The sequence below is a fragment of the Pteropus alecto genome, unplaced genomic scaffold, assembly GCF_000325575.1.
Source record: "Pteropus alecto unplaced genomic scaffold, ASM32557v1 scaffold179, whole genome shotgun sequence".
Lineage (NCBI taxonomy): Eukaryota > Metazoa > Chordata > Mammalia > Chiroptera > Pteropodidae > Pteropus > Pteropus alecto.
Genome location: NW_006442112.1, coordinates 1,394,170 through 1,406,274, shown reverse-complemented (window position 1 = coordinate 1,406,274; position 12,105 = coordinate 1,394,170).

The window sequence follows — 12,105 nt, the reverse complement described above, 5'->3', positions numbered from 1 at the left end:
ATATTGTACTGGGTATGAATTTTTCTTCACATCATTGTATATATTAGAAATGTCACTTTTTTATACTCTGAGGCCCCATTCTACTGGGCTAGCAGTAGATTAAATCTCCTCCATTACTGAGTATCCCAAAAGTCTTACATTGAGCAGAACATTAGAGAAGGGCTTTGATTGTAGGTTTACACCAGTCACCATTGGTAAGTGCACATGGTTCCTTTGAAATTGGAAAATTCAGTTGCTTCCATACAATACTGGGCACAAAAATTTTATCATATTATGGGCCTCAGATTTGGCATTCCTAGGTATCCATCCAGCCTTCTACACACATACACATATACATACAAATACACAGACAATACACACACAGCCTAAGCACTCCAGTTTCTTGATACCCCAATCCATCCCCTTTCTCATTTCAACGTCTGTTCTCTCATTATCTTGCTGCTACCTCCTATCCACTTTCAATGATCTCACCTTAGGACCTCCATTTCCAAAAGTTAGAAGATTTATTATTTGTTGTTTGCTTGTTTTGTTTGTGGTAATTTTGGCAACATAAATTATACCCTACTCTCATGTACAAAATGATGTAACTACCTTTTAGAAACTGGAGAGAAGAAAATACAAAAAATAAAACTTACAACTCGTTTGGTGTGTTTCTTCTAGCAAATAAGAAAAAATAAATAATCCACATTACTTAGTATTTAAATAAATGATCCTACTGAACTTGTCATATAATTTCCAGGCAAAAAGGTAAAGTAAGTAAAATTGGTCTTTTATTTTGCTGTCTTCTTCCTCCCTTAGAGTCCCTTACTCTAACCTAGATGTCCCAAACCCTCATAGATCTTGATACTCTATCCATGACTATTATTATCAAATCATTTTGTTTTTTTGTAACTGAAAATCCTACAATCCAGAAGACTCCTCAAACCTAAAGAAGCAGGGAAGGTTAATCAACTTAGGCATAACTTTCCACCTTAGATAGCCCTCCATGTTTTAGAACATATCCTCCCCTATTAAAATCCATGCCCCTTTGCTAGTTAATCTGATAAGTAAACTCAAAATAAGGTATATATACATGGCACCTCTCCCTAGCTGAAATAACATCTGCATTTTAACTAGGATATACAAATCCTAACATAGTTATTTTAGGTAGTATAGCAGGGATGATGCCAGAAATATACCAAGGGACTGAGGAAATTCATCATTTGAGCACCACCTACTTGCCCTATGAGAATACATAACACTGATGGTATATCTATCTCACTCTCAAACAGCTGGCTTACAAAAACACCTAAGGATTTTTTAAAATATGGGTACCTTGACCTTACCCAAGAGCCATTAAATCAAAATTGCTGGGGTAGAGTGTGGCTAAGCCAATGGATTCTGTTTTCAAACTCCCAACGTGATTTTAATATGCAGCCACAGTTGAGAATTATTGCTTTAGAGCATTTGAGAGTTTGGGCAACCAAACACTCCCTCACACATTCTTCCTGATTAATAAAGTAAACATAGGAAACTCAGGGTTTTCTTCATTAGTATTCTTGTAAAGACTAATCAATTCCTCCTCGCCAGCTGCATTGCACTCCATGATGAAAACACTGCAATATTTGTTCGCATATTGATTTAAGAACCAAGAGTCCTCTGGTATCCTCATCATTACCTTTGGACCACCATCTACATTATCCCTTATTTATAATTGATAACAAATCCTAATCACTTCCAAACTGGAGATCTTTGTTCAATAAATGCTTCAGTTTCCTCCCCATGACCTTAGTACCTGTACTATAATAATTAGCAACTTGGTGATTCCTAATTACGAGACATTCCTGGCACCTTCTGGATCTGGAAATGGTCATATTATCCACTTGACCTGCTGGTTGCTCTGCTTTTGCTGGGTCTTGATGAACTGTGTTAAGAAATCTCTGATACTTTCTCACACATTCAAACAGATGTTTCCCATCTTATGACTCAATGACCTGTAATGAAAACCTAAAGCAGTAGAATTTAAGTTTTTAATCAAATTAAAAGTCCATGACTTCACTTCTGCAGCACTAGCACTAAAGGTGGCAAATAGAACCTTAGCTCAGAGAATTTTAATCTCAGCCTTAATGGAGAAGAACCTACCTGTTTTCCTTGAGAAGTATTTTACCTTCATTGCCTCCTTAATTCTTTTGAAATCATAAATGTGATTGCTTAGTGCTGATATGTTGTGTTGATAGATATATTTGCTCATTATGTTTGGCCCTAGACTACCATCAAACTTCCCATAATGCATCAAGCAACTTTCATTACCAACTTGGGTCAGATTGAAATTATCAGGCCAAAATTAAAGTCCCCTGACACAATTAATTCTTCCTTGCTGTCATTCTGTAAAGGATTTCATTTCCTACAGAATTTTGGTGCAGGAATGAGAGGGTTAAGAACGTCCGATATTCAAATGAAAGGAAGACAATATTAAATACATTTTATACTTTACATTCCTATAGTTTGGGTCCTTACCTCACCCACAAATCGATAAATTTCCTATATTGCTAATTTTCTCAATCTCTATATCTTATAATAAATTTTTAGAAACACAAAAATGGTCACATGATCTGTAAAACTAGTTCTGAGAGGCAAAGATTATTTAAAATGACAATAAGTGGCTGATATCTTTTTAACAGATCCATAACTCTCTGAGAGAGTGCCTCCTCTAGGAGCACATGACAACTACTAGCACTCTTTCACTACCAGCAGGTGGCCCAAGTGAAATAAGATCTGTACCAAAAGGCCGTATTGTGTGTCTCACAACTAGCAAAGTCCCTAATCACAACCCACTGTAACTCAAGGCTTGTAAAAATATTATATAATTGAGGATATCTATTCAGTTAATAAACACTTCATTATGTAATATGTGCAAGTCATGGAATATGTAAAATACATAATATATAAACTATGTCCTAAGGATATTAAAGTATAAGAAAAAATAACCGAGTCAATATTAAAACTTCTCTAAAACTAAAATTTTCTATACTGTATCCTCCAAGGCTACTAACAGTGTACACACACACACACACACACACACACACACACAGGTATAGGAAGACTTTTATTGAATCATCACTCTGCAAGTTAGCTTTATCACAACATCTATATACTGTGAGAAGTAACAGCATGATGTCATGTATGAAGATGCTGAGAATGTCCCCAAGGATTTGGGAAAGATAGATAGATAGATAGATAGATAGATAGATAGATAGATAGATAGACAGACAGATAGAGAGACAGACAGACAGACAGACAGGCAGGCAGGCAGGCAGGCAGGCAGACAGGCAATCTTGTCCCTAACACCTGTATACAGTTGACTCTTGAACAACACAGGTTTGAACCATGAGGGTCCACTTACATAATTTTTTTTTCAATAAATACCTGCACTGTTGTCAATCTGCTTTTGGGAGTCTGCAGATGTGGAGGGCTGACTGTATGCACTTATTTACAACATTTTTATAGAGGACTTGATCATCCTCGGATTTTAGTGTCCACAAGGAGTCCTAGAACTGAGGGGTCAGTAGCTGGAGATCCAGGAGAGCAAGTGGTGTGAGTTCCAGTCCAAAATCTAGCAGGCTCAAGATCCAAGAAAAGCTGATGTTTTGGTGAAAGTCCAAAGGCAGGTAAAGACCAATATTCCAAGTCAAACAGTCAGAGGTTGAGTTCCCTCTTATTCAACGTTTTTGTTCTATTCAGGTCTTCAATTGATTGGATGAGGCCCACTCACATTAGGGAGGGATATTTGCTTTATTTAGTCTACTGATTCAAATGTTAATCTCATTCAAAAAAACTTCACAGATATACCCAGAATAATGTTTAACCAAATATCTGGGCACCTTGTGGCCCAGTAAAGTTGACACATAAAGTTAACCATCACACTAATAAAAGACCAACATATTTAAAGGTGGAAGTCCAGAATTGAAAAAGTGTAATAATTTTATATTGATTGTTACAGAAGTTACATAAAATATTACTTAAAGTAGAAATTGAAATAGCTAAGAAGAGTGACTGATTACTCCAATCACTATTAAGGATTCTTTTATTTCTCATGCTACAGAGTTTTTGGAATGACAATTAAATTCTAAATTAAAGGTGGCTAGAGCTATCACTAGAGACATGACTCAATCTTATTTCAGTGAGCTGGCACAATGAGCTGGCACAGTGGATCATACCTGTTTTGATCCATGTTATCCTTGAAAGGTATTTTTTTTTTCTCTTAGTAAACAATTAGTAAACTATAAGTAGGGAGAAGGATGGGTGTATTAAATAATGCATGGGGAAAATCAACATCCAAAATATATCTGCCCCATGCTACAGACTGAGAGAGAACAAAATTACCAATATTAGCATTCTTCAGAAATCTGTGACCTTGCTTCACTGAAGAAATAGAGAAGGAAGTCTTGCATCCCAGAATTTTCCCACTGAATGTTATTAGAGATGGGACATGAAAACACATTGACTTTCTTTTTCCTTTCCCTCTTCCAGTAAAATGATCTGTAGAAAAACCAAAGCCAAGAACCATAGCTGAGCCAATGCAAGCCAGAAAAATGCCAAGCTAGAGAGAGCTGCTTATATATTTCTATTTTCACCAAGCAATATATTTACCACTTATGGAAAGTCACAAAACAACTAAGGAGAATGCATGCCCTAGTGATATATTGTTCTATGTAATTGGTTCTTGAAAATTTTTGCAAGGTCTATCCAAAAGGTTAAAAAATACTTTTTATGCCTTATTGATTATTAACAAACTCAGTTTTATGATGACATACTCTTCCTTTTTGAATACTTTACCTTTCCAACTGATGAAACAATTAAAAAAAAGACTTTTTGTTAAAACATATTTTCTTTGCCTGTATTCTGATTCCTCATTCAGTATCATTACTTCACAAATCAAATGATCATATTCCACAGTAAAGCAAATAAAGGAATTCAAATGGGTGAAAGTTAACTTATTTCTCTCCCTAATGATGCCACCGAGACAAATATAGCTGTTTTCCTACAGGTGATGAAAGTGGAGTAAATAGATAAATATGTGCAATACACTCAAATTGCAAATATTACAAGTTTACCAGGACTTGAATGATTGGTGGGTTACTGTGTGTATCACATCTCTAGTTATGATGGATGGCATTGCATAAAACAAAATTCTGTGGGAAATTTTAAATGGAGAGTTAAGAAAGAAATTAACCACATCTAGACCTTATAGCATAGCTCTATTTTAGTACACATTGCACAACTAGTCATATTCTTTTTCAAAGAGGTTTACCTTTAAAATGTAAAATCAGTGGATTTTGACCTTCAAATTGTCAATTAATTTTAAATAGCAACATCTAGTATCTGTAAAGGTGCTGAGAAACAGGCACTCTTATTCAAAGCTTAAGGGGATGTAAATTACAAGGAGGGAATTTTATAATTTTATGTGTATCAAAACCCTTAACAATGTATACACTCTTTACTCCAGAAATTTTCCTTCTAGTACTGTATCTTAAATAAATACTATAGAAGTACAAAAATGGGAAAAGATTAACTACAAAACTGTTAATTACATTATTTGATAATACAGAAAATTTGGAAAAAACATAATGTGCAGTTATAGGGGAAACAGTTATATAAATTATTGTTAATCTGTATGATAAAATAAGGCCACAAAATGCATTGTAAAAGCTTATTTAAAGATATGAAACATTTCCATGATATACTAAATGAATAAGGCAAATTTCTAAAGAATACGATCCTGTTTTTATAAAAGTATATAAAAATATTAGCAGTAGTTCCTTTTCGTGATGAACTTAAGAGTATTTACTTTTTTGTCTGTATTTTTATAATTATTATTTATTATTTTAAAATGAGAATAAAATGCTATTTTTAAAAGAGGAAGTTTCAATTTTTGTTCAGGGACTGGCTCATAGGGAGAAAATAAAAAGTCCTTTTAACTAAATTCCCTGGTTATTTCCCATAAATGTTAGCAAGATGAAATAGCCTAATCAGAGGTTCACCAGAATTCTGCATACACATTTCAATCAACAATAAATCATAACCACAAAATACTTCAAATTTCAGTAGTTTGAGGTTATTCCCAGATGACAGTACATAATGCTGAAAATATCAATAAAATTATAATATATGGATTATAAACTATTGCTAGTTGACTTAAATGAAATAAATAACAAGTATAAAATCAAAGAAAGATATTAATTAGAATTTGGGCAAAGGATGAGAATAGAATGACATGAAAGCTTTCTACACTGTCTTCTTGGGCTAGGCTTCTTATCTAATCTCAAATATTTCTTATTCATAGTCATATAATATATCATCATAAATTTTTCTACTTTCCCCTGGCATTTTTCATTTTGACCTAAAACTGAATCCTAAAGGCCATTTTTTGTAGAATAAATGAAACTGTCATGTCACTGCTGGAATATACAAGCTTGGTCAGCGCAAGCAGCCTTATTATTGACATCTTTGTTCTAATAGAGATTTCAAGTTGAGCTGTACCATCTTGGTCAGTATCTAGCTTGGAAATTTCTAAGCCAGGCACATGTATTTGAGAAAAAGCTAGTGGAGTGCATCCTTCTGAATCGGCAATCTTCACCTTGATTAAAAATATGTTTTCCTTTCCAAACTGCTATCAATCACCAATAAATATGCAATTTATTCTTTGAGTAATTTAAAGTGAAGAACCTGATATCGAGGCTAGGCCTATCGGTCAAAGTAGGTTAGGTCATGCTGTGGTAGTGGTAACAAAAACACTAAAATATCAGTGGCTTAAAACAACAAACGCGTTATCTCGTGCTAATGCTATATCTCTATCATGGTTTGCTGAAGGTGGAGGTGTTGGTGGTAGGATACTCTTCTCATTGTAGTTACTCAGGGATCTCTCAGCAATTTAGGCCACCATCTTGAACATCTCCTGTCACAGAGGCAGAGGGAAAGAAACCTAGAAAGCATCTCACTCAGGCAATTGAATGTTCTGGCACTCTGGCCCTGAAATGTCACTTCTGTTCACAACCCACTGACCAAAACTAATTATATAGTTCCACCAAACCACAAGGGAGCCAAGAAGTACAAACTTACAATAGGTCCAGAAAGGGAGGGGAGCAAGAATTATTTGCAGAACAACACTAATGACTACCATCCAAGTTTTCAATCATTTCATTTTCAGTTTGTCAAAATTGTTTGTGTATGTGTGTGTGTGCGTGTGTGTGCGCTCGCGTGCGTGTGCACATATATGTGTGTGACAGGTAGATGTTTTATACACACATGTAATTTATCATTCTCTTCTATCCTTAATTTTATTTTTCAAATTTTCTCTTCATTCTTTTAAAGCTGCTCATTTGATAATCCAGTATTTCAAGAAATATTGCTGTTGTGGAGCAATAACTTTGTAAGTAACACTCGTTATAAACTGCCATGCTGTATATTTCTTTTGGTTAGATTGTTTGAATGGAAGATTGGTAGGTGGCAGAGTAAAGGCTTTAAAATGACTAGAAGTCCTAGCTAAAGACTCACAAATAAATACACTCCATAAGTAAGGGCTGCTGCCATATATCAATGAGCAGAAATGGGATACTAGACAAGATGCCAATATAGGATTTTAACACCAGTGAACAAGTCAAGGATCCAAGTACTAAAACTAAAGTACAAGGAGTAAGTTTAGTTACAAGGAATAGAGTCCAGTTGGGACAAAACTGGGCACTAGATGAGAAGCATAGTACATGTACAGCTGAAGTGTGGAAGATAGATCGGACCTCCCTATTCCCTTCTGATTAGAAAGAGGCTTATTGGTTCCATACTAGGGTACAACCATTCCTGATGGTTGGGACTAAATGGCTATAGGAACTGAAGGGATGTAGGGGTAAAGTGGCAAGCATATAACCTCCATCAGGAGTAGCAAACTGAAATATCTAACATAAACCAGGCAAGAACAACAAATGCATGAAGCTGGTCTGATATAAGACAATAGGTGCGAACAGTCTTGTACTACAACCAAGCATAACATCTTCTTACGCTGCCTTTCAAAATACTGTACAGACCAAGAAAAACCTGTCTATAGCTAGAATACTACCACCAGTTTACAACTACTGACCTGATACTTCTAACCTGGGCTCTCAGCCCTATTTTATTTTTCAATTTCAGCCTAGTTGCCTCACTAATCTCCAGAGACTACATTTGGGCCACATGCCTCTAGACTTCTTGTACCACGCACTTCTTGTACCACGCATTGCCTTGGAAATAACATAAGCTCTGGACATCCTGTATTGTTTCTTAGTTAATTGTATCCTGGTACTTTTCTGTTTGCCTGGCTTCCTACCAGAAATTTAATCTGCCCATTGGTGTTCTATATATTCGGAGCCTACTTTGCTGCTTTGATTCTGATTTTTTTCGATCCCTTACTACAGTCTATTTTCTATAACTTTGCCAAAAACTAAATTTCTCCAGTTCTAACTCCTTGACTGGCATCCATAATCTGTTGCAGCAACATGATAGAACATTTGTTGGATACCTACTATGTGCCAAGATTGACACTTAACAGTGTAAATTAGGTGTTTGAATGCAAACTGTGAACTCACTCTCTGCCCAAGCCCAGATTTCTTCTCTCACTTACTCCACTCCCCCCAAAACAAACAAACAAACAAACAAATAAACAAATAAAACAGCATTCCCGTGATCTTTAAATTTTCTTTAGTTATAACATTTTTTCTTCCTTTTGAAGACATAGCAATTGGTGAATGTTAGCTTAAGCAGATTAGCAGGTACACAAATTAAGGTGGTACTTCTTTAAAGTCACCTCCTAGAAACAGAATTATAATCTAAAAGTCATATCCAAAATTAACATGATAGCTAATGAGAGGAGATACATTTCTTTGAATCCATTCAGATCAAAAGGAATTGTAATTTTTAATCTTGTCTTCCCACTGAAAGCTACTAAATTAAATGCAAGAAAAAAAAACACATTATGAAAAAAAAAAAGATACTAATTCTAAGATTCTGCAAAATGTCACCTAATTTCAGTCTTGAAGAAAACTAGGCCCATGTAGGAATTGTTGCCCAAATTTCTTGACAATACTTTCTTCAAGCTGTTTTGTAAAATATTTCTCTGCCAGTGAGAACAAAAGAATATGCAGGTGTGTTTAGTCATTGAGGTCTAGCAGAAAACCACCCCACCCACAGTTTCCAGGTGCAGAAAGAATCAGGGCATGACTTGTGAGCTGTGACCATTAGAGCACTGAACTAAAGCACTTGGAAAATTCCTTTTAAGAGTTGCCAGAGTTTGGTGTGTAAGGAGATTAATGGCAGTTCTGATCTATGGGTGTGGCTAAAAAGACAATAGGGGGATTAACAATCCCTTTCACACTGGGTGAGCTGGAAAACTGTTCATTGACTAATGGCAGCAACTGCTATTTTGAGAACTAGACTTATTTGTCACTCTTTGTCTTGGACTCCTAGCCAGTTCAAAGCCTTGGTTGAGCTGCTTTTCTCTCCCATTCAAAGAGTTTGACCTGGGGGACAGAATACTTGGCAGGTTTTAATTAGTGCTCTGCAAGTCTTAGTGCCACACAGTCTTAATCACTGCTTTCCTGGACATTCACCTGTTCCTTTTTTTTTTTTTTTTTTTGGTTTTCCTTTGCTGAATATACTGGGAAGTCTTGCTTCTTTTAGCTGTTGTGTTATCTGATTCTCGCCCTTAAACCTACAGCACCCACCTAAAAACCATGTTCCTTAATGATGAGCCACAAACACCTACTTAATTGATAGCAATAATTTTGGAAATCATCTCCCACCTCCCATACTCATTCTGAATCTCTGCCCATTCATCCTGCTTATGTCAAACTTTAAACCTGGCTTTAATCAGCCTTTAGTCTCGAAATTTAGCATTTAGACTTGAAAGCTTTGACATTTTAACATCAGTTTTTCCTGGTGCACTCTCCCTTCAATTCCTGGTGCCTGTGCTATCTTCAGTTGATGCCCCTGCTACAGATATACTCATAGAAATCCTGAAACTAATTCTCATCTTTCGATAAGGACCATAATCCTAAGTTCCTTGGGGAGTTTAGTTCCTCCGAAAAGGAGAAGGCACCATATTCTTCTGCTTCCATGTCTAAATTTCCTCCCATCACTTGCTTCATTGAAAAGAATTCAGGTTTTGGAGTCAAAGTTACCTGAAAGATTGAATACTAGTTCAACTTTTGAATAATTGTGTGATATTATATAAGTTATTTCACCTCTTTGAGCCTCACATTCTGTAAAATAAGGGATGGGCGATTCTCTCTTATCAAAGTCATAACAGTTTGGAATATTTGCAAAGTATCTAGTAGATCGTAGACAATCAATAAATATTAGTTCTCCTCTCTGTGTTGATCCTGTAGCATCTGCCCCCACCTCTAGAGTGCATGTAGGCTCTAAGAGTCAGCCTCTGTCCATACATGTCAATGACCAAAAAATAAACCACCCGATTAAAAAATGAGCAGAAGATCCGAATATACATTTTTCAAAGAAGGCATATAAATGTACATCACTAATTATTAGGGAAATATAAACCAAAGCCACAGTGAGATAGTACCTCATCATAACTATTAGAATGGCTATTATTAAAAAGATAGAAAACAACAAGTGTTGGAGACAATATAAAGAAAATGGAACTCTTGTACACTGTTGGCAGGAATATAAATTGGTGTAGCCGCTATGGAAAATAGTATGGAGATTCCTCAAAAAATTAAGAATACAGCTACCATATGACCCAGAAATCCCTCTTCTGGGTATCTACCCCCAAATTATGAAAACGCTTATTTGTAAATATATATGTAGCTCTATGTTCATTGAACCACTATTTATAATATCCAAGATATGAAAACAACATGGGGACATAAAATATAGCACAAGGAATCTAGTCAATAATATTGTAATAACTATCTATTGTGTCAGGTGGGTATTAAATTTATCGGGATCATCACTTTGTGTGTTACATAAATGTCTAATCATTATGTTGTACAACTGAAACTAATATAATATTGTATGCCAACTATGATTGAAAAATAAAAATAAATAATTAATCATCCGATGAAAAGATAAAGAAGATGTCATATATAACTTCTTTATATGTGAAGCATGTCCTCTTCATTCCACCCACACTTGACACAGTATAATTCTAATACCATGTAATGCAGGAACACCAGGCCTGGAACCTGCACCTGGGTTTGGATATTTCAGAAAAACCACCAGTAGGACCAGAGGGGTGAGAAATGCCATTTATTACTCTCAAGGCAGGGAAGATTCAGCAGTGGCCTGTCGGAGCTGCAGAAAGAAAAACTGCTGCTGACTAAGTACAACCAGAGTTTTTTATGTGCACAAGCAGAGGGAGGGATTATTTCATTGGGGGAATATCCCCTTCTCAGACGGATGGGAGCAAGATGTGCTGTCTGGTTACAGGAGCAGATAACGTCCATGGGAGCAGCAGAAAACATCTTTGGAAGTAGGCACTGCTGAAATCTCTTTGTATACCGCCTTCCCTGGCTGCTGGCCGGGCAGCTATCAGTCTTCTGAGTATGTGAAGTGTCTATGTTCTGAGTTAACCGTACACACATATCTTGTTGTATTGCACTTCACTTTATTGTGTTTCACATATGTTGCAACTTTTACAAATTGAAGGCAAGACCATCCACCAGCAAAAAGATTACGACTCATTTTATTGTGATATTCACCTTATTATGGTGGTCTGGAACTGAACTCACAATATCTTTAAAATATACCTTTACATGATATGGAGACAGTAGAAGAGAAAGAGTTCTCTTCTGTTTGAATGATCAAACGTGACCGAGCAGGTTTGGACCCACATTTCTCACTGTACAAAAAAATGCCTAGTTATAAAAGTGTGACCAGTATACAAAGAAAAACTTATTTCAAAGATGGAAATAAAGGCCAAGCCCTGACATCTTATGAGTCCCTTGTTCCTGATGAGCCTCAAACTGGAATCCACTTTTAAACATCACAATTATATGAGTCCATAAAATCCTTTTGGCTTAAACTAGGTTTTTGTTGAATTGTTATTACTTATAATCAAAAGATTGCTCACTAAATTTCTTC